The following is a 24,445-nucleotide window of genomic DNA, read 5'->3' as shown; positions in this document are numbered from 1 at the left end:
GCTGAGGTTGTCGCCACCTCCTGTGCTTCCTGTAGGATTGCAGGCAGTTCCTCCCAAGTCAAACCTCTCTGACCTAACCATCTGAAGTTGGCCCTGGACGTAGCAAATCCAAGTTGATGACCTTCTGTGGAACGAAGCACCCTGATGGACACCCAGTGGATAAAGAAATAATCAATTATCCACCACCCGAACTGGAGGGGAATTTTTAGCTAAAACACTTGGTGAAACATAAGTGAACATCATTACACGAAACTTAAGCCCCCACTCGGACTTCACCATACCCCCAGGGCATAACCCACTGCCATGCCCCCCATTCAATGTTGACCTTAAGAAAAAAAAACAGTGGAAAAGCATAATCAAATATTCTCTTTTTTTTTTTGGTAAAGGCCTAATATAAGCTTTTTTACATTCCTATGTGCTTTATTTCCACCGCTGAAGACCCTTTAGCCACCACACACGTGGTGGCCCCTATTCTAAATGAATGGGGGGCAATTTTATTCTTGGTCCAACCCCGTGGCCTCCACTGCACTCGCAAGAACCTTCCTGAATCTGAATGTCGACAATGCACTACCGTCCTCATGCACAAGGAATTGCTACTCACCCGCCGGTCTAACCTGCTCAAATTCTCTGACACTCATTACCGGACAGCATTCGGGGAATTCATGCTTGCCTAACGGCAACCATGGCCCCTTTCCCTCCTGATCCGTCTTAGACCGGGGGACTAACAACAATAGCCCCTCCACTGACGCCCTTATATGGCCCACTTGTATTTCCCCAGAGCCCTTTACTCTGGAGGTAGACACAAGCTCCCCTAGATGCAGAGCTCCCGCAAAAGCTAAGGAGAATGCTGTGTGAAACAGTAAAGCTTCGTACTCCAAAGAACACACCTCCCTCAAAGCCAACACAAGTTGCCTCAGTCAAAGTGGGGTAATAGGCTCCCTCTGGTCCTTAGTATGAGGGTCAAGCCTACCCCAGCCCTTCAATACCTGCCGGACCAAGAAAGACTTACCGTGATCCGCATTACCCAGGGCTTTGTTAAAAAACTATATCGCTGAGAGCCTACTCCCTACCCCCAATCTGGAAACTCCCTCCTGTCTCAAGCATGCCAACCAATCAAGGACCAATACCTGAGATGCTCTGTGCACCTCGCACCTCTTCTGCTGGCAGAATGTCACCCATTCCTCCCAATGTGTGTGGTAAACCTTCCACGTCTTCACGCCAAGGAAGCCTGAATCAGTGGGAGAACGGCTTCCCATCTTGTGCCAACTGCCAAAGAAAAGAGGGGCACTTTAGACCAATGGCTGTCACCCTAGGTGCAAGCTTCCTAAACTGTCCCCAACTGAAACGTGATAGTGCATCCGCCACCCCGTTCTGTACCCCTGGCACATGTCTAGCGGTGAAGCAAATATTACGCTGGAGGCAGTGCAACACCAATTGCCTCAGGTACGCCACCACCACCGGAAACAACATGGACAATCTGTTTATGGTGTACACCACACTCATATTGTCCATCCAGAAAATAACCTCCCTGTCCTCTAGCACGTGCCCCCATATTTCAATGGCCACTACTATTGGAAACAGCTCCAACACAGCGTTAGGTTCTTAACCAAACCTATGGTGAACCATTCCTCCTGCCAGGGAGCGGCACTCCACTCCCCGTTCAGATACGCCCCATACCCAAAACCGCCTGCTGCATCCGTAAATAGGTGTAACAGCTGATTCGATATCGGGCAGTCCTCCAAATACAGACCCTGTTAAAGGAAACAAGAAAACTTTCCCACACGCCTAGGTTCTCCTTCATGTCCGCAATAACTTTAATGCTCTTGCGCTGCCCCTCAGGGCCCTTTAACTGGCTTTCCAAATGGCGGTTAAAAACTCTCCCCATTGGGATTGCCCTCCCCGCAAAATTAAGCAGGCCCAACAAAGACTGCAGTTCTTTAAATGAGATAACTTTAGCCCTTGAAACCGCTCTTATCACCACTAAGAGGCAGTCGACTTTGTCCTGTGGCAACCTGCACACGCTTGGCCTGTGTCAATCTCTATCCCCAAGAAGGTGAGACATGTACATGGCCCTTGCATTTTGTCCTCAGTCAGCGGCACCCCAAACTCCGCCATCATGCCCTGCATGACCGACATTAGCTCGGCACATTCGGTGGAGCCTGCTCTCCCTACAAGCAAGAAGTTGTCCAGGTAGTGGGCCAATGCCCCCCCACCCGATGCCTTCTGCACCACCTAATGCAGGAATTAACTAAAACATTCAAACAAATAGCATGATAAAGAACACCCCATAGGCAAACATTTATAAAACATTCAAACAAATAGCATGATAAAGAACACCCCATAGGCAAACATTTATCAACGTAGTACTCCCCTTCAAATTTCATACCCATCAACCGAAAGGCAGAAGGATGGAGGGGAATGAGCCGGAATGCAGACTCAATGTCCAGTTTTGCCATCAATGCTCCATGACCCTTGCTTCGCACTATCGCCAACGCGTCGTCAAATGATTGGTAATGCACTGAGCTAAGGTCTGGATCAATAGCATTATTTACTGATGCCCCTTTGAGGTAAGACAAATGATGAAAAAGCCTAAACTTCCCTGACTCCTACTACCCCCAAAGGAGAGACCACCAAGTCTAGCAAAGGAGGGGTCAGAAACAGGCCGACTATCCTGCCCAGATCCAGTTCCTTCCCCAATTTGTCCTTGATCACCTGAGGGAATTCATACGCCGACTTTAAATTGCGGTGTATTGAAGAACCCAACACCGCCCCCACCACGGGGATCCTGAAACCCCCTAGCAACCCTGATCTCAGTAGCTCAGCCGCTTCCCGGTCAGGTGCCAGCCAAGGCGCCATAGCCACCAACTTAAGTGGCATTGGCGCCTTTCCCCCCAGTGGACCTGCACTTTGCAGATGTGCCGAAAGGAACACGCAGTGCCTCTATCACACTGCCTATCCTGGAACTTCCAGGACTCTCTACCGTGCTTCTTTTGCCTCACCGCTGCACATGCTGGCACCTGCCGCACACTGCCTGCATCGATGCCATGCCCTCTAACCCCAACATTGACCACAAATGCATGTCTTGCGTGCCAAAGTGTAACAACGAGTTCCCCACTATCTTCCTACGGAAGGCCATGTCATACTCGCGCCATGCCCTTTCCTTGAATCTGGTGTGAATGTCCTCGATTGTATCCTGATAATTGAACAGATTGTGCCCCTGCATCAGCCATTTGTCCACGTAGCAGGAGGCCAACACTCTAAAGCATTTCTGCCATTCCTCGTAAGTCTCCAGCCTTCTGACCTTTTTAGGTCTGGTCCCGAAGGCCGCCCTTTCCTTATCCCTAAAGGCGTCTAAAGACAATTCAAATATGTTCACGTACTGGCCTTCATGAATCTTTTTTATCATCTTAGATTTAACGTAGCCATAAAGAGAATGCACCAGACAAGGGTGATGGCCGCAACTTTCCTGGCCACCACCTGCCCATGTCCCAGGACTGGGAACCCCTGCGCTTGAGGCCCTACAGCCCCCCCTAATGGCTCCTTACTTGCCGCCCTAGCCTTTGACTGTGCTGCCGCCATCTTTTTTATCCACCTGAACATCTGTTGCTGACCCTTACCCACTAGACCCACCTCCTCACCACTTACAGACCCTGAGTCGCTAGAGGAAGAACCAGTGTCAGAGTGTGTGATTTTGGTGTGATTGCACTCACCGCTAGGGAACGCCCGGTCCATGACTCTGGCCGAAGATGCCTGCGTGACCTCCGCCACCTCTCTAGCCACTTGTCTGCTGGGCCCAGCAACCATCAAAGGGCCCAATGACCTAGAATCCATTGCAGATGAAACCTCAGCGCTGACCTGCAGACACAAAACATTATGGGGAGTACTCTGGATGAAGGAACGACCCCCAGGGGGGCCTCCCCCTGCGCTGCTCCCTGTCCCCCAGAAGCACCCAAACTCAGCGCAGCAGACACAGCCCTCCTGATGACCTCCTCATTCACGCTTGCATTCAGACTGCTGAGCCCCCTTTAATCTAGGGTTGGTCTATTCTGCCTATTGCCACTCTCCTGCTCCGGACTGCCAAGCACACCCATAGCTGCCTGAACTGTGTTGCCCCAGCTCAGGCCCCTCACAATATCCTGCCCCATACTGGGGTCTACACCCCTGGTAGTACTCAATCTCACTGGCTCCCTTTCAACTGCCCACTCACGTCTTATTGCACCATCTGACCTCCTATCACAGTAGTCGCTCATCTCTGCAGTCTCAGCCCCAGCTCTGACTCTGTGACCTCCGCCCCAGACGGGCCCTGTTCCATTGCAGCCATACTCGGATCTGGCTCTAAGCACTCCCTAGTGGTGCTCCTCCCACCCCCTCAAGGCCCTTCCCCCACCTGGAGACTCCCCCACTTACTAGGAGTGGTCCTGTGCTGTGCTCTGGTCCTCCACTCGTCACACCCGTGACTGCGCTCCTCACCGTCTAAAAATAGTGACGTGACGCAGCATGTTACGTGTTTTGCGTTGGTGGGCGGGTACCGGTGATGCCCTCACGTTCTCCGGCGAAGAAGGCTACAACTGACCACGCGGCCTCCCCAGTGGCACGGCACCATCCCCCTGCCCCCCATTCCCCTCTGGACGTATCACTTCAGCCAGGGACTGGGCGAGGGCGAGGACAGCGGCCATTGCCACAGGTGGCAAAACAGGCAGTGGTTGCGCTGTGGCCCCTCCACCAGGCCCCATGTGACTGCTGCCTGCCTGCGAACTGACCGGGGGCCTTCCAACCTGAGGGGGACTCACCACCCCTGACTCAGCCCCAATTCCACCAACCCCGGGTTGCCTCTCCTGGCCTAGCCCTGGGGTCTGGCCTCTTCCCCCACTAACAACCAGCAAGGGCCTCCTAGCTGCCTTCCTGGCCCTCCCTAAGGGTCTAGATGGGGGTGGGCTTTAGGGGAGGGGGTTTCACATCCTCATCGCTTGACTCCTTCCTCTCTCTTGCAGGTCCTTTTTTCTTCGATGACAACTCCACGCCTTCTCTGTAATGCTTCGGAGGCACCGACTTCCTTCTGGCTCTATCCATCGTCAACACCGGACAAGTCCTACAGCTCAACAGTGAAGATTTCTCCTTGAAGTCTGGAACAGGAAGAGGACAGGATCACTGCTGCTAGGACCTATAAAGGTAAGCACAAACACCCGCCTCCCCACTTGCAACAATGTAGCAAAACACAACATTAGAACACTCCAGACTTCAAGTTAGTTGTCCCTTAATGTTGTTACAGGCCCACTAGAGGGCCCTCCACTATCATTTACCTCTGTGGTTACCTTTTACCTAAGACTCTGCAAACTGCCCCCTTATCTGAGTTCTTTTGACAGACTTGCATTTTTGCCAGTCAGTGCTTACTCATAAATAACTCCACAAGAGTGAGCACAATGTTATTTTAATGGCACATATAAACTAGTGCTGTCTATCTGTGAAAAACTGTCAAAATGCACTGAGATAAGAGGGGGCCTTCAAGGGCTTAGTAATTAGCATATGTCAAGGACAAGTGCCTAATGTAAATTATGTGGATCGCAACTGCAGAGTTTTCCTGTTAGGTGATGTTTGCCAAACAGTATTAGGTTGTTAGAGCGTGTGACAAGGCAACCTGGAACTTTGGCAGCACTCAATATAATTATTAAGAGAGATTCTAGCAATTACCAACTATGAGCAGGCAGACTGGTGCTAAGAGCGAGAAGTACAGTTCAAGTATACCCCTATTATGAATAGCTATCACTCTGCTGAGGGAGCAAGTAATTGAGCTGCGCTGGATTGGATGTGGAGCAGCTGATCTGTGGCTTGCGTTCTCAGAAGCAAGCAGCTGACGTTGCGTTGAGGCAGCTGAGCGTGAGTCTGACTGAATGGAGGTGGAGCCGTAACTGATCTGCTGGTCGTCGGGAGCAAATGTCAGATGAGGTGATCCACGATAACTTCCAGGCTCTGACAGGAGCGGATCTTTGTTACGCCTGCTTGTGTGCGCAGCACAGGAGTCAGTATGTCCTGGTTTGATGTGCAGTCTTATGGTGAGCTGTTCCCAAGCATAGGAAGGTACTCGCTACAGATTAAATGTAACAAGCTGTGAGTGAACAGCGAGAGACGCGGGACACAGTTTACATGTGTGTGTAGAGGAGATTTAGGCTAAGACCTGAAAATATTCCTCCTCTTGAAGGGTGAAAAAGTTAGTTGGGCTTGTATCCGTTATAACTTGAAGCGTGCTGTATACGTCCTAGATTTAGAATACTAAAGCAGTGTGGAAAGGGGAATGTCCAGGTTATATAGGCTTGGTTCTCAGGTAGTTGAGATTTAAAGAGACAGAATGAAATAGCTGAGCATATGTACAACATGGCATTCATAAACGGCGGTGCTTAGCAATATTCATGACAGCATATGAGCCTACCTAGGTTCAGATTTCAATAAAGAATGCCAAGAGAACAAAGCAAATTTGATAATAAAAGTATATTGGAAAGTTGTTCAAAATTGCATGCCCTATCTGAATCATGAAAATGTAATTTTGAGGGGGCGGAGCCAACTGCCAACATGGACGGTCGCTAATATATGAAGCTCTGATCACAAGTAAATGGAAGGGGCCAATTACTACCTAATAATAGGTTAATAACCATTGTAACAGCCTTTTCAAAGTTCCTAAACTGCACTGAAACTAATTTGCATCTCCTCAGAAACGCTTATCCCTGCCATCACTATAGGATTCAGTGGTGCAGGCGCAAAGTTTTGCGGCCCTCTATACGTCCTGAACATGGAGGCATCCTACCCCACACTGCGGTCCCTGCTTGAACACTTAAATGCTAAGATCGATGGTTACTATGAAGATCTTATTGCAGCATGCAGTGGTAAGGATAAAACTTCTTCAGCCTGGCCTAATGAAGAGATAGCTACTCCCACTGGGAAGGGAGACCAAAGCATGGCGCTTCAAATTGGAACACCTTCAGGACATTCTGAGCTGCGGGAGATGAATTCGTCACTCCCGGCGGTGGAACTGCTCAGCGAAAGTCAGTTAGAGGCAGAGATGGTGCATATCCCTACACTAGTGAGGTGTGAAGATCCTGGGACTCTGACCATTAGCTATGTTTGCCCAATTCCCTGTACTACTAACCTGTACCTAAAGCAGCCTTTAGCTCCTGCGCAATCCTATTGCTTTTTTTACATCACCGATCATCATGTCGGTATAACTCACCAAGGCACTCGCCTTCCCTCCGGAGACACCACATGGATCGCAGACTCAGAACCTGTCCTGGCTCTACTACCTTGTGGCATCGGCTAGCTGCACAACCTAATTCCTAGGTTCAAAAGAGAGTGGCATCTTTATAATCTCTACTGGAGTTCACTCAAAAGACACATTTAATAGAGGTCTAATGTATATCTTTAGATCATATGTATGGACTGCATTTTATATTTTTATTTTTTCTCTCTGCACTCAGGGTATAACTAATATTATGCTGTCAGTGTCATATGTCATAATATGTTTTAACTAGGTAATATCCAGGCAGTGCTTGCTATTCTCTGCCTTATGATTTCTGTAGCTAAAGCTTAGGACTTTTTTATCTGCTCATTTATATCTGCGTATTAGGACTGCATTTTTTTTTTTATTTTTTTTTTCTCTCTGCATTCAGGAAATACCTAATACGATGCTGTCAGTGTCATGTGTCATAATATGTTTTAACTAGGTAATATCCAGGCAGCGCTTGCTATTCTCTGCCTTATGATTTCTGTAGCTAAAGCTTAGGACTTTTTTATCTGCTCATTTGTGTTTAGCTAATAATGGCACTCATTTAAGCCCAATAACTTGTCCTGTAATGATTCTCTCTCAAATAATACTGAGGTTACTAATATGTTGCTTACAGGCAAGAATAGTGCAACACCTTACCACATTTGCTCTCTCCCAAATTTTCAGTTCCATTTTATTGTTAATTGCATTCTTATATATTTGAAATGTAAGCTTATGGTGTGCTTTTATTTTGTATCTCTCATTACCTTCTTTCAATGTCCAATAACATCTATTCTCTGCTGTGAGTGAAATTTTACCCAAAATGGCGATCTTGAGTCTGAAGAATGGGTTACAGAATACAATTAAAACTGCCTGATAGCTACATCTAAATCCCTGAAGACCTATAGAATTAGAGCTCAATGATAGTATTTTATAGCAAGTTAACAGCAAATGCCATGCGATATTATTATGCTTACAGTCAGTAAGGTAATCAAGAGTATATGATTTGTGGCTGGAAGGAACTTACCTTTTACTGGTACCCTTATAATGTAGTAAAGATAGGAATGACCATCCCATATAGAACAGGTCTTAATATTTTCAATTTCTACTATAGGCTATTGCTTAGATGGGGTAAGTGTACTGTAGTAAATGAGTTAGCAGATGGCCTCATTCCCCATCTCCCCACTCTTATCTACTATGAGGTCTTATAAGGGTTAAAGCTTATTAATACTCAGATACCATTATGTACACTGTTTGATGTTAGCAATGTTCAACATGTTTTGTATTCTTATGTTTTCTTAGTTACTATCCTGCTTTCTAAACCAGCCTATGCATCTATTTTTGGGCCTCTGGAGAACTCCATAATTTGATCTTTATACTTTTTAGTATGTTGTCATAATTCACGGGACATATTATAATCTGTTTAACCGTGCTTTTACCAATTCACCGCAGGCTGGACTTATTGACTGCACCTGTGTCTTATATGTTATTTACGATATCCTTACTCTAAGGGGCATGTGTTTAGGAGCGTGTAATGTATAGCCTTAGGTCATACCAGATCTTTTATTACTGTACTAATGATAATATACATATTGATATTATTATTAACCCTACCTTAGGTAACAACAGTTCATAGAGGTGTACACTATGCAAAGTGCATACTAGGAAGGGCAAAATCATTCATATTCTCTATATTGTCGCCAAGTGTTTTATTGTATTCATAATGGTGCACTGCTCCTTACTACAACCTTTACTATTGTACAAAATGTGGTTAGAACTTAACTATATAGTTGACAGCTGCAGATGTGACTCCCCTTATATTTGAAACACTTACTCTTCAATACACTAGTCCATCTTTATATGCAGTAATACATATTGCTTTAATTGGCCATTTGAGATATGCATAGATCAGTATTTGCTTTTCACATGTTGGGGCGATTTGTGTATCTCGAATGGATATGGTGCTTAGCATTCAAGAAAATTAAAGTACCCACATACTCTGTACCATAGTGTAAGGCCTTTGTATAGATATCCTAGGATAACTATCACGCCTCTAATAAACTTTAAGGCTTAATTGTTAGAGACTAAGCACATAGGTTACACTAAAACATAGACTTATAGCTGAGATAACCTTTAATATCCTAGTTCCTGTTGTAGTATCACATAGCCTATTGCCGCTAAAAGTCTCAGCATGTAGGGGGCGTGTCTCTGGGCAGCACCTTGAATGGTAGCAATATTGGGAGCTCCGTGTGGATCACTGTTAATCTGCCTATTTTCAGTGAATTAAATGACCATCCAGGTATATTATCTTTATATATGGACTTTACAGATCAAGACAAATTGAAAGAAGCATTCTTCTTGAGAATACCACCGCTGCACACCAATCCGGAGCATTGAGGCCTAAGGCAAGCTCTACACAGAGAGGCTCTCAACACCCCCCCCCCCCGGTAATAATATAGGCCGGGTAAGCAGTGCACAGACACTGAACAATAAAGTGCATTTCATTTGATACCAGCACTACCTAAGTTTACATAGTACCACCCTTGCTATACAAGATAGATAACAGGAGAATTCAAAGCCCTTTTTTTACCAGCGTGTACCTACCAAAGATGGCGTCTGGTGCTGAAATGATAGTTACAGCGGTGATAAGGCTGCTAAATGAACACCACAAGAGAATACAACAGACTTGGTCTACGGAGTGTAACAACCTCCGTGTGCTAGTTAGACAAGTGGGACACCGCCATCTGATGACAAGAGGAGATTTAGAGCAAACTAATGAAGCTACAAGTTCCAAAGAGCCTATTCTAAGTTTATCAATCTCACTACCTCAAGCCCAAGCTACGGTGAGCCTACCTGTCAGAAACCCTCTACCAGTTAATGAATACTCAGAAGATGTCTCGAGCACGAGACAACTACAAACCTCCTGGCACCAGCGGACCGCAGCGGAAACATCAAGGGCCGTTGTGACCACTAGCTTTGAAATGGCCCGTTACTCACAGCTCATGAGCGATACTGGTGAGATGTGCCGGGAGCGTTGCGGTCTGGGAGTTGCAGCTGGGGAACTGAGGAAGTCTGGGATGAGGCCCGCTTACCGAGAGATACGCACCACAGGAGATGTGTGGGTCACGGCGGTGCAATCTTCTGTTGCGCACCATGGCCTCCCTTTGGTCAGAAAGAGGCTGAGAGATAGAACATCAGAATGGGACACCTCTCAGGGACCTTTGAGCCAATCCTTTATTCGTGTGGACACTCCTCACTTTTGTCGGCCTTTTGACCCCGGGGGCTCTCAGACATGCTCCCATACCATAAAAAGTCTGCCACCAAGCTGGGTGTTCAATGGGGAAAGACCGACGGTACACTGACTCCTATGAACTGCCATAATGTGCTTGAGAACACTAACGGTGGGCAGGATGTCATGACACTGGGAAGGAGATGGTATTATTAAATAATATTTATATGATAGCACGCACTTGGTGGTCAGTATATTTGTGTACAGTGTATATAGCCGATATTAACTCCTCTGTAATAAGCCATGCAAGACCGATCCCTTACTTGCCTAAATGTCCAAAATATACTTAATGTCCCCTATATGAATATATTTGCATTTTTACTTTTTTTTTTTTCCCCCTCATTAATAATATTGAAATGGAGACTATATTATTATTATTGATAGAGTATTTCTCAGGCTCCTTATAGTACTTTAGAATGGGGGTTCAGACTAATGCCAGATAGCTGTTACACTATCCCTGTCAATATTTTCCCTGCTTTTAGCTGAAGTGAGTATTCCAACGTTAGCACATACCTGCCTGAAGTTGTTTCACAAGTTATAACGCTCATGAGGACTTTGTCTGAAGCTATGTTATTTTATAGCCTGTCCTTGTTTATCTTACATTATTTTTTCCTACCCCATGCTTACCCTAAGTCTCTTGATTTTAGCTATTTAGAGGACCTTACGATATCCGTTCACGCCTTATCTAATGTTATTTTTTGTAAGGTTTTTGTCTGTCATGTTTAACAGAAGTTAAATATGTTTTGAGCTGTAACCACTCTGTACTACAATGATTTATAGCAATGTGTTCATTCATGGTAGCCTCTATTGCCCCCTGATTACGATTGAATTTTTATATGTGTAGGTGGTAGCGATATGTCTATCTTCTATGTAAAATGAATGTATTAATTAACTCCATAATGGCCACTCATTGCTAATTTATTATAGCTCATGCCCCTAGCTTCACCTGGTTGCAAGCTTTATTGCGGAGCTCTGTAAACAGCACTCCATAGAGCTAGAAAGCTGAACTTTTCCACATTAACTCTCCACCCTTAACTCCACTGAGGAATTTCTTAATTATTTAATTTTGGTAAAGGTTGCTCATATAAATCCAAGTCCCCATCTAGCCCATGTATATGTTTTTTTTTTTTTTTTCTTCTTCTTCTATATTATGTTATATTATCTCTTAAGCCCAGGGGTGTCAGATGCTTGCAATTATTCGGTTGATAAGTTAAAATTAGTGGGGGACTCTAGCTGTTCTAAGTTATTATGCCCTATGTTTACGTATAGTAGTGGCCACACCTACTCGGTACACTCAGGTTGCTTGCCAGCTGTGTTTATTGATTGCCCATTTTTATTTTTTTTTATTTTTTTATTGCCTATCTGATTTGTATAGCATATCCCTGCTGTGGTTCCTTCTTTGATGTTCCTACTATCTTCATTTAGAAAGTTTGATTAAGTTTAAAATATATGTTAACTGTAAAAAATGAGGTCTATTATTGGAGATCCAAAAGTGGTCTCATGTGTCAACAATAAACTCCTATAAACTGTCCTGTGATTGTAGAGGTCCAAGAGCGACCTCATGTGTCATCTTGGAGGTTAACAATACATTAGGCATCCATTTTGTATACTAGGTCCTTTCTCAACAGGATCGAATTTTTATGTCATGTACTATATGTATCCTAATATTTGTACTATGTTTTACTGACCTATTTCTTTTGTATGCCTTTCTACAAACCTCAAATAAAAAAAAAAAAAAGTTCTTCCTAAAAAGTCTCAGCATGTATATAGTTGCAATGCTCTACAAACCCTAATATTGCAGATTTGTAGTCTCAGACACAGTATCACCTCACTACTAGAGCACATCATTTATTTTTGTTGGGCTCCTTTCCTCCCTTTCCCGCCGGTACTTGTTGCCTGCGGGTCATACCCCTACTCCCTTTTCCCACATCGCCTATAGCTGTCATCTCCCCAGGAGAGGAGCTCATTCAGAAGCCCCCCATATCTCATCTTCTATCATATCTTATATCATATATCTTATACCTTATATCTTACATTGCATGCATCCTAATATCCCTCCTTGAGAATAACTGCGCCAGGATGTAATATTATTCATTCTATACACAAAAGCCCAGGGACCGGTATCAGGTCTCTACTTAAGGGTACTCATAGAATACAGCTATAATGATAACAGCCTGGGAAACTTGTTAGCTCCAATATAACTTATGGCTCCGCCCTCCACCCTCTCCCCTATATTTAGAGCGGTGCTTACCCAGTGAATATTCCCCCCCCCCTTGCTATATACGCATTCCTTCTCATCTGGAAGCTCTTAAAGAGCTGCTTACCTGACCATCAGTTATTTTTTTTTATTTTTTACAATGCTGGTCCATTTGGCCTAAAACTATGTTCCCATCTGGTCAGTCATATATGCTACTTCATTGAAAAATCGAGGTTTCATTAGCCTACCACTATTGTTTTATATAACTGTCAAAATGTTTTCCTCAATCTTGTTTGTATCTTTTTCTTCATTAAAAAAAAGGCGTATTATGTTATATGTTTGATATGCAAAACCTCAATAAAAAATTATTTTAAAAAAAAAATGTAATTTTGACTAGACTGTACCTTCCCTTTGAGTGCTAACGACGGCTCAGAGCCGTCGCTAGCACTCAACTACTTTTTTTTGCAATCTGGGGGCTCCCACCTGCTCCTACCCCGGCGATCGGGCATTTGCGGGGGTTCCCGTTACGTGTGGTGATGCCACGTGCAATGATGTGATGACGTCACAGCGCAACTTTATTTAAAATTGTCAATACAAAGTATAGGGAAAGGGGGCATGCTGCTTAAAAACCTGTATCTCAGGGATCTAAGCAGATACAGACCCCCAAGATTCACCATTGGAAAGGTAAACTCCTAACCTTCCCAATGGTATAAGTCTTTGGGATCTCAGGGGAATTTTTTTATTATTATTTAAAAATAGTAAAAAACAGAAAAATAGTAAATCCAGCTTAGCACTCAAAGGGTTAAGTATTAAGTATTGTATTCCCATTGGCTGATTTCATGTTCAAATTCAAATCAGCCAAAAGAATGAAAGCTTTTTCTAATGGCTGATTTGACTTTGAACATGAAATCAGCCAATAGGAATGCTAGCATACCCCTATATAAAAGGGGTACCTCACATTCAAAATTCAGCATGCGGCTGTTGACTGCATGAAGAGGATTGCTATTGATGAGCTGAGGATAGATGAAGACCACCGCCGGGATGAAGATAAGAAGATGAACCGCCGCCGGGATGAAAAATGGCCACCACCGGGATGAAGATGAAGCGACCCAGCCTGGATTCATCTTTAGTGAGTACCATCTTGGGGTTTAGTGTTAGTTTTGCTTTTTTTATGGGGTTTTTTTTTTTTAGAGTAGGGATTTTTCGAAATTTTCTCTGGGCAGCAAAAGAGCCAAATGCCCTTTTCAGGGCACTTTTTAGAGTAGTTTTTTTAAGATAGTTTTTATTTTTGGAGGGGTGAGGTGGGAGTTGGGGGGTTAATATTAGAATGTGGTAGTTTTATTTGTAAAGGTAGGGTTAATCTATTTTGAGTTAACTTAGAGGATGTTAGGTTAATGATTTAGATGTTAGTGGGTTACTTTGAGTTGTGGGGCTGTCGGTTTAGGGCTTAATAGTGTAGTGGAGACTTTGCAGTGGGCTATATGGTAGTTTAGGGGTTATTAGAGTAGGGGTCTTAGTGATTCGGGTTAGCTCGCTAGTCAGGTGATTATTTCTCCATTTACTTCTATGGGGAAATATGTTATTACATGCGAGATATTGTGTCTTCAGCTTTACAAAAAGCAAAAAGTTTACTTCTAGCGCAGTTAGTACTCTAGCAAAAGCACAAATAAGCGCTTGTAATCTAGCCCTTAATAGAATAGATTTATAACTAATAATAAATTACATTTATATTCAAGAATATCTGATCGGTTATACAAGAGAATAGAGGTAAAATATGCCTGGAATATGGAAAAGTATTATTTCATTTCCATTTATCTTGGCTCGCCCTAGACCCACTCACTAATAAAGAATTATAAAAGGTAAATATTCGGGTGGTGGGGAATTATGAAAAACACTGGTGACATGCAAATCCTGCTAAAATTATGTGGCATATTTATCAAGGTCTGGCGGACCTGATCCGACACTGCGGATCAGGTCCGCCAGACCTCGCTGAATACGGCTAGCAATACGCTTGCCGTATTCAGCATTGCACCAGCAGCTCACATGAGCTGCTGGTGCAATGCTGCCCCCTGCAGTCTCGCGGCCAATGGGCCGCCAGCAGGGGGGTGTCAATCAACCCGATCGTACTCGATCGGGTTATATTGTGGCGATGTGTGTCCGCCTGCTCAGAGCAGGCGGACAGGTTATGGAGCAGCGGTCTTTGTGATCGCTGCTTCATAACTGCTGTTTCTGGTGAGTCTGAAGGCTCACCAGAAACAGGGGCCATCAAGCTCCATACGGAGCTTGTTAAATAGAGCCCTGTTTATTCACTAACACAGAAAGCAGAACCTTTCAACCAAATGTGTCATTTCAAGATACAGAGAAATGCAACTTACAGAGCTTAGCCAACATAAGAATTGATATGGCTCTTTTTCTATTTTAAAACTGCAGGACATCTACCACCTTCAATACCCCCCTTATTTACATATGGTAAGGCATTCCTTAGAGACTATGAAAAAATTGTCTTCTATGAAAATGACAAGGAGGTATCTGGATCTATGTTTCTACTGCAGGACACATGGACATATGATTTCTTTATATCCAAATAGATTCATAAAGTGTTCTTCTGCATTCACTGAATGTGTGTCAAGAATTGCTGTGCAACATTTTCTGAAGGAAATAAGGCTGCTACTTCTTCAGCTAAAGTTCCTGGTTGCTAAACAGTCACCACAGCCCATGGCTCCTGACCTAAGTGGGCAATGCAGCACCTGACCCCCAAGTAGACATTCCAATTATTGGCACAGGTGTCCAGATTTCAGGCACACTTTTCTACAGCCTCTGTGATAGCATACCTCTCTCTGGCTCTTGTGTGGGCGCACCTGTCCTCAACTTGCCCTCTGCTCTCCAGGTATATGGACCCTGGTACACTAATTCTGACCTGATCCTTATCTCAGACTGTCCTGTGTCTGCTGTAGCCGCTGATAGTTCTTCCCTTGAGGTGATTCCTTTGGACTGTACTCATGCCTCTTATTGCACTGTTGTGCATAAATAGACCTAACTCTTTATGAGTACAATACTTTACGTATGAAATAGCAACATAAGATTCTTAGTCCAGTGCAAGTGAAGACAGGAACTCTGCAAAATCCCCCAATCACAAAAGTACTACATAAACTTCCACAGGGAGGTATAACAAATTCTTCTTTATTAAGTTACACAGATGTCACATAGTATAGCGACATTTCGGGTTAACAACCCTTATTCATGCTAACACATATGTGACATCTGTGTAACTTAATAAAGAAGAATTTGTTATACCTGCGCTGTGGACGTTTATGTGATACCTTTATGAGTCCACAAATGTTGCACAGAGTTCAGCCATGGGGAGGCATTAGTGTTACAAACCAGCTGGTAATCAATCCCAGATCTGATTTCCAGGTCTGCTCTTTGTTGCTGAGCCATCTATTATCTGTGGCTGCATCCTGACTAGTTTTACTGTGATCCTTCTATAATCTGTATTACCTTAGTCAAACTCTGCAAGGACAAGTGATACCTGCCTCAATGGCCCCTATTTATCAAAGTCTGGCGGACCTGATACTTTGCGGCCTCATCCACCGCCTACCTGCTACGGCACTCCAGGTGTTCAATAGCCAGTTTTTTCTGAACGTTTCCTTAAGGACATCAGGTTCCGGCAGCAGTGGATACACACGCTCGAGTGCTGCAACCTCCCTTACCTTGTACTTCCTCTGCGCACCTTGGATGAAGAATTCGGCTCGGCTGGGTGAAGACGACTCAAGGTAGGATGATCTTCAAGGGGTTAGCGATAGGTTTTTTTAAGGGGGGTTTGGGTGGGTTAGAGTAGGGGTATGTGGGTGGTGGGTTGTAATGTTGGGGGGTATTGTATTTTTATTTTCAGGTAAAAGAGCTGATTACTTTGGGGCAATGCCCCGCAAAAAGCCCTTTTAAGGGCTGGTAATAGAGCTGATTACTTTGGTAGTTTAGAATAGGGTAGGGTATTTTTTTATTTTGGGGGGATTTTTTTATTTTATTAGGGGGCTTAGATTAGGTGTAATTAGTTTAAACTTCTTGTAATTCTTTTTTATTTTTTGTAATTTAGTGTTTGTTTATTTTTGTATTATAGAATAGTTTATTTTATTGTATTTTAATTTAGCAAATTGTAGGTAATTTATTAAATTAATTTAATGATAGTGTAGTGTTAGGTTTATTTGTACCTTAGGTTAGGATTTATTTTACAGGTAATTTTGTACTTATTTTAACTAGGTAGCTATTACATAGTTAATAACTATTTAATAGCTATTGTACCTAGTTAAAATAAATACAAAGTTGCCTGTAAAATAAATATAAATCCTAAAATAGCTACAATGTAACTATTAGTTATATTGTAGCTATATAAGGGTTTATTTGATAGGTAAGTATTTAGTTTTAAATAGGATTAATTTAGTTAATTTTAGGAATATTATTTTGTTTCATTTAAATTATATTTATGTTAGGGGGTGATAGGGTTAGGGTTAGAATTAGGTTTAGGAGTTAATAACTTTATTATAGTAGCGGCGATGGTGCGGGCGGGAGATTAGGGGTTAATAATTGTAAGTTTTGCGGCGATGTTAGGGAGGGCAGATTAGGGGTTAATGACATTTATTATAGTGTTTGCGAGGCGGGAGTGCGGCGGTTTAGGGGTTAATACATTTATTATAGTGGCGGCGAGGTCCGGTCGGCAGATTAGGGGTTAATAAATATAATATAGGGGTCGGCGATGTTAGGGGCAGCAGATTAGGGGTTTATAGGTATAATGTAGGTGGCAGCGGTGTCCGGTCGGCAGATTAGGGGTTAAAAAATGTATTATAGTGGCGGCGATGTGGGGGGGCCTCGGTTTAGGGGTACATAGGTAGTTTATGGGTGTTAGTGTACTTTGTAGCACAGTAGTTAAGAGCTTTATATTCACGCGTTAGCCCATAAAGCTCTTAACTACTGACTTTTTTTGGCGGTAGGAGTCTTGTCGGTAGAGGGTCTACCGCTCACTTCTCCCAAGACTCCAAATACCGGCATTAGGCAGATCCCATTGAAAAGATAGGATACGCAATTGGCGTAAGGGGATCTGCGGTAGCCTGGAGTCACGGTGAGGAAGTGAGCGTTAGACCCTTTCCTGCCTGACTCTAAATACCAGCGGGCGGCCAAAAGCAGCGTTAGGACCCCTTAACGCTGCTTTTGACGGCTAATGCAGAACTCTAAATCTAGGTGTATGTATCCATTGGATTTAATTTTGCATCGAGGCGAACGTGCACTATTGGCAATTTGGTGGCCACCAGCATGTTAAAGAATAAGACCAAGACTGGCAGCAGCTGGCTTAATGTTAAAGGGCACTTCAGATGCCATTACTCAAAGTGCCTAGCATGTAAACACTGCAAAATTAGCTCCCAGTTTCAGTCAAAAACTACTAATCGAGTTTTCGATCTTACAATTTGTACTAATTGCAGGACCACTTTTGTGGTATACCTGACTGAGTGTTCATTATGTGACGGACATTATGTTGGTTGTACAACCATGGAGGCTCGCTCCAGAATCAGGAAGCATCTAAATGACATCTCCAACGATGATGAATGCTCTGGTCTTTCGAGACACTTTATATCCATGCATGGGGGCGATGTTTCATCGCTGTCATGGCAGGTTATAGAGTGTGCATTAAATATTAGGGGGATTATAGTTTTAATAGTGGTAGTAGGTTTAGCTTAAGACCGATATTTGGTTATTGTGATTTAGATTCACAAACTAATGCAAGGAGTGAATAACCCTGAGATGGATTGGCATTATGGCAATAAGAAAATAATACACTTGTTATTAGTTGGAAATTATTAAGTCAGACTTTAATTCATTGCATGTAATCCTATTCTTTGGGAACATATTGCCAATCAACCATATATATAGTTTTGCTAAGTTGAATTTAGCAGTTGTTATTATCAAATGTACCTCGAATGGTTAAATTTAAAAGGTATGTCATTTTTATCCAATGTAATAATAGTAGTGTGTATATACAGCACAGGATACGTTAGCCAATCATGTCTATAAATAAAGCAAGAGCAGTCTGTACATGTAGGACGGATTGGTGCCTTGTCCTGACATACCATTTCAGTAGTGTTTTTAATGTTCTGATGTTTCCTTATGTTTGAATAAAGAAGAAGAAGGTTTTAAGGATTGCTGTGTCTTTTTTGTCTTTTTTTGTCTGTTTGCTGCAGTACCCATGAATGCTTTTATTTTAGTTATTTTATTTTTTATTTCTGTAGTGTAGTGGCCCCCACCTCCCTTCCCCTGGCAATCTTTAGGGACTCTTACCCCACCTTTTGTATGTAGTGTAGCTCACTATCTCTCCCTCTCCCCCTCTCCCTTTATTTATTTATTTTCTGCAGTGTAGGGCCATCCCGCTCCCTTCCCACTCTGATGCTGGACCACCCAACTGCCTCCCGGTTTTCCTCCCACACCTCCCGCTGGCACCAGCATATGATCATTACAGAAGGTGACGCACTAAGTGTTGCCGTCTGTAACGATCTGGCATCTGCCTTCATATGGATCTGGAGCACCAATCATGCTCTGGTTCCATATGCACTGCAGGCAGATGCCTGGAGCTCAGGAACTCCAGCTCTCGACTGTAACATTACAGCCGAGACTGCTGGAGCTTCCTGCAGCTCTGACGTAAATATATGTAATGCAGTATGATAGGTAAATTACTGCATGACGTGTATATATATATATATATATATATATATATATATATATGTCATTTTGAGTTAACAGATTAAACTGTCTTCATCAGCAGACATATAGACAAACAGAGAGTATAAATCAGACAATTGGACAATATCTGTGGTACTTTGTTTGCTATCTAAATACAATTTGATTTCTTTCCTACAGCATATTTGGTTATAATAATGCATATACTGTATCTTCGATTCTCAGGGTCTGTGTTTTGCTAATTAGGGTTATAAATCAGCTTTATTGTTAAAGAGACATGAAACCCAAATTATTTATTTTATTTTTTAGCTATAGCTTAAAGTTTAGATAATAGAAGTAAATTGGAAAGTTGTTTAATTTACATCATTCTCTTGGTATCCTTTGTTGAAAAGAATATCTAGGTAGGCTTAAGAGCAGCAATGCACTACTGCGAGCTAGATTGGTGGCCCCACATATAGGCCTCTTGTCTTTGGCTTACCTGGTGTAGTACATTGATGCTCCTTCAACAAAAGAGAATGAAGAAAATTTGACAATAGAAGTAAACTGTAAAGTTGTTTAAAATTGCATTTGTTTTGTAACTTTTCAAGAGCCTTAATTTTACAGCAGACACAAGACAGTCTGATATAAGGATCAGGTCAGAATTAGTGAACCAGGGTCCATATACCTGGAGAGCAGAGGGCAAGTTGAGGACAGGTGCGCCCACACAAGAACTGGGGGAGGTATGCTAGCACCGGGGCTGTAGAAAAGTGTGCCTGAAATCTGGACACCTGTGCCAATAATTGGAATGTCTACTTGGGGGCCAGGTGATGCATTGCCCACTTAGGTCAGGAGCTATGGGCTGTGGTGACTGTTCAGCATCCAGGAACTTTAGCTGAAGAAGTAGCAGCTCAATTTTCTCCAGAAAATGTTGCACAACGATCCCTGAAACACATTCAGTGAATGCAGCAGAAACACTTCATGAATCTATTTGGACATAAAGAAATCATATGTCCATATGTCCTGCAGTAGAAACACTCGGCTAGATTTAGAGTTGGGCGGTAGCCGTCAAAACCAGCGTTAGAGGCTCCTAACGCTGGTTTTTACCGCCCTCTGGTATTTGGAGTCAGTCAGGAAAGGGTCTAACGCTCACTTTACAGCCGCGACTTTTCCATACCGCAGATCCCCCTACGCCATTTGCGTATCCTATATTTTCAATGGGATCTTTTCTAACGCGGTATTTAGAGTCGTGGCTGAAGTGAGCGTTAGAAATCTAACGACAAAACTCCAGCCGCAGAAAAAAGTCAGTAGTTAAGAGCTTTCTGGGCTAACGCCGGTTTATAAAGCTCTTAACTACTGTGCTCTAAAGTACACTAACACCCATAAACTACCTATGTACCCCTAAACCGAGGTCCCCCCACATCGCCGCCACTCTATTAAATTTTTTAACCCCTAATCTGCCGCTCCGTACACCGCCGCCAGCTAAGTTATCCCTATGTACCCCTAATCTGCTGCCCCTAATACCGCCGACACCTATATTATATTTATTAACCCCTAATCTGCCCCCCCCCAACGTCGCCGCCACCTACCTACACTTATTAACCCCTAATCTGCCGAGCGGACCGCACCGCTACTATAATAAAGTTATTAACCCTAATCCGCTCACTCCCGCCTCAATAACCTTATAATAAATAGTATTAACCCCTAATCTGCCCTCCCTAACATCGCTGACACCTAACTTCAAGCATTAACCCCTAATCTGCCGACCGGAGCTCACCGCTACTATAATAATTTTTTTAACCCCTAAAGCTAATTCTAACCCTAACCCTAACCCTAACACCCCCTAAGTTAAATTAATTTTTATCTAACGAAATAAATTAACTCTTATTAAATAAATTATTCCTATTTAAAGCTAAATACTTACCTGTAAAATAAACCCTTATATAGCTACAATATAAATTAAAATGATATTGTAGCTATTTTAGGATTAATATTTATTTTACAGGCAACTTTGTAATTATTTTAACCAGGTACAATAGCTATTAAATAGTTCATAACTATTTAATAGTTACCTAGTTAAAATAATTACAAAATTACCTGTAAAATAAATCCTAACCTAAGTTACAATTAAACCTAACACTACATATCAATAAATTAATTAAATAAACTACCTACAATTACCTACAATTAAACCTAACACTACACTATCAATAAATTAATTAAATAAAATACCTACAAATAACTACAATGAAATAAACTAACTAAAGTACAAAAAATAAAAAAGAACTAAGTTACAAAAAATAAAAAAATATTTACAAACATTAGAAAAATATTACAACAATTTTAAACTAATTACACCTACTCTAAGCCCCCTAATAAAATAACAAAGACCCCCAAAATAAAAAAATGCCCTACCCTATTCTAAATGTAAAAAGTTCAAAGCTGTTCCGATCAGCCAATAGAATGCGAGCTCAATCTGATTGGCTGATTGGATCAGCCAATCGGATTGAACTTGAATCTGATTCCTACCTTAATTCCGATTGGCTGATAGAATCCTATCAGCCAATCGGAATTCGAGGGACGCCATCTTGGATGACGTCATTTAAAGGAACCGTCATTCGGCGAGTAGGCATCGCTTGAAGAGGTTGGATCCGCGTCGGCTGGGAAGAAGATGGCTCCGCTTCGCTCCGGAAGAAAGAAGATTGAAGATGCGGCTTGATAGAAGACTTTATCCCGATGATGGACTTCCGACTTCAGCCCGATGATGGAGTTCTTCAGCCGCCGCTTGGATCAAGACTTCGGACCCTCTTCTGGACCGATCGCTGAACCCGGTGAGGTGAAGACAAGGTAGGGAGATCTTCAGGGGCTTAGTGTTAGGTTTATTTAAGGGGGGTTTGGGTTAGATTAGGGGTATGTGGGTGGTGGGTTGTAATGTTGGGGGGGAGGTATTGTATTTTTTTTTTTACAGGCAAAAGAGCTGAATTCTTTGGGGTATGCCCCGCAAAGGGCCCTTTTCAGGGCTGGTAAGGTAAAAGAGCTTTGAACTTTTTAAATTTAGAATAGGGTAGGGCATTTTTTTATTTTGGGGGTCTTTGTTATTTTATTAGGGGGCTTAGAGTAGGTGTAATTAGTTTAAAATTGTTGTAATATTTTTCTGTTTGTAAATATTTTTTTATTTTTTGTAACTTAGTTCTTTTTTATTTTTTGTACTTTAGTTAGTTTATTTCATTGTAGTTATTTGTAGGTATTATATTTAATTAATTTATTGATAGTGTAGTGTTAGGTTTAATTGTAGGTAATTGTAGGTAGTTTATTTAATTAATTTATTGATAGTGTAGTGTTAGGTTTAATTGTAACTTAAGTTAGGATTTATTTTACAGGTAATTTTGTAATTATTTTAACTATTATTTAATAGCTATTGTACCTGGTTAAAATAATTAAAAGTTGCCTGTAAAATAAATATTAATCCTAAAATAGCTACAATATAATTATAATTTATATTGTAGCTATATAAGGGTTTATTTTACAGGTAAGTATTTAGCTTTAAATAGGAATAATTTATATAATAAGAGTTAATTTATTTCGTTAGATTTAAATTATATTTAATTTAGGGGGGTGTTAGTGTTAGACTTAGCTTTAGGGGTTAATCCATTTATTAGACTAGCGGCGAGATCCGATCGGCAGATTAGGGGTTAATTATTGTAGGTAGCTGGCGGCGACGTTGTGGGGGGCAGATTAGGGGTTAATAAATAATAATATAGGGGTCGGCGGTGTTAGGGGCAGCAGATTAGGGGTACATAACTATAATGTATGTTGCGTCGGTGTACGGAGCGGCAGATTAGGGGTTAATAATAATATGCAGGTGTCAGCGATAGCGGGGGCGGCAGATTAGGGGTTAATAAGTGTAAGGTTAGGGGTGTTTAGACTCGGGGTTCATGTTAGAGTGTTAGGTGCAGACGTAGGAAGTGTTTCCCCATAGAAAACAATGGGGCTGCGTTAGGAACTGAACGCTGCTTTTTTGCAGGTGTTAGGTTTTTTTTCAGCTAAAACTGCCCCATTGTTTTCTATGGGGGAATCGTGCACGAGCACGTTTTTGAAGCTGGCCGCGTCCGTAAGCACCGCTGGTATCGAGAGTTGCAGTGGCGTTAAATTATGCTCTACGCTCCCTTTTTGGAGCCTAACGCACTGAAAACCCAGCCATTCTGTGAACTCTAAATACCAGCGGTATTTAAAAGGTGGGGGGAAAAAAGCACGCGTAGCTAACGCACCCCTTTGGCCGCAGAACTCTAAATCTAGCCGACTGATCCCAATTCCTCCTTCTTGTCATTTTCATAGAAGACAATTTTTTTCATAGTCTCTAAGGGGTGTTTTACCATATGTTAATAACTTGGTGTTTTACTCATCCTTGCTAAAACCTTTAAACGGGACAGTAAAGTCAAAATTAAAATTTTTGATTTAGATAGGGCATTCAATTTTAAATAACTTTTCAATCATCAAATTTTCTTTGTTCTCTTGGTATTCTTTGTTGAAAGTTAGACCTAGGTATGCTCATAAACTGATTTTTAAGCCATTAAAGGCCACCTCTTATCAGTACTCCACAGTTAGACAGTACCAGTTCATAGGTGCCATATAGATAACATTGTGCTCACACCCGTGGACTTATTTATGAGTCAGCACTAACTGGCTAAAGTGCATGTCTGTCAAAATCACTGAGATAAGAGGGCAGTCTGCAGAGGCTTAGATACAAGGTAATCACAGGTAAAAAGTGTATTAATATAACAGTGTTGGTTATGCAAAACTGGGGAATGAGTAATAAAGGGATTAGCTATCCTTTTAAACAATAAACATTTTAATGTAGACCCTGGTTTCTCAACAGCCGGGCCGTGGCCCAGTACCGGGCCGTGATAGCCCTGCTGGTGGGCCCCGACCTGTCATACACCCACTGCACACTCTTACCCCACTGCACACCAGGGGCAAACTGAGACCAATCAAGGCCCCAGGAACATTGTCTCAC

The sequence above is a fragment of the Bombina bombina genome, chromosome 8, assembly GCF_027579735.1.
Source record: "Bombina bombina isolate aBomBom1 chromosome 8, aBomBom1.pri, whole genome shotgun sequence".
NCBI classification, from domain to species: Eukaryota; Metazoa; Chordata; class Amphibia; order Anura; family Bombinatoridae; genus Bombina; species Bombina bombina.
Note: the sequence above shows the minus strand (reverse complement) of the source record.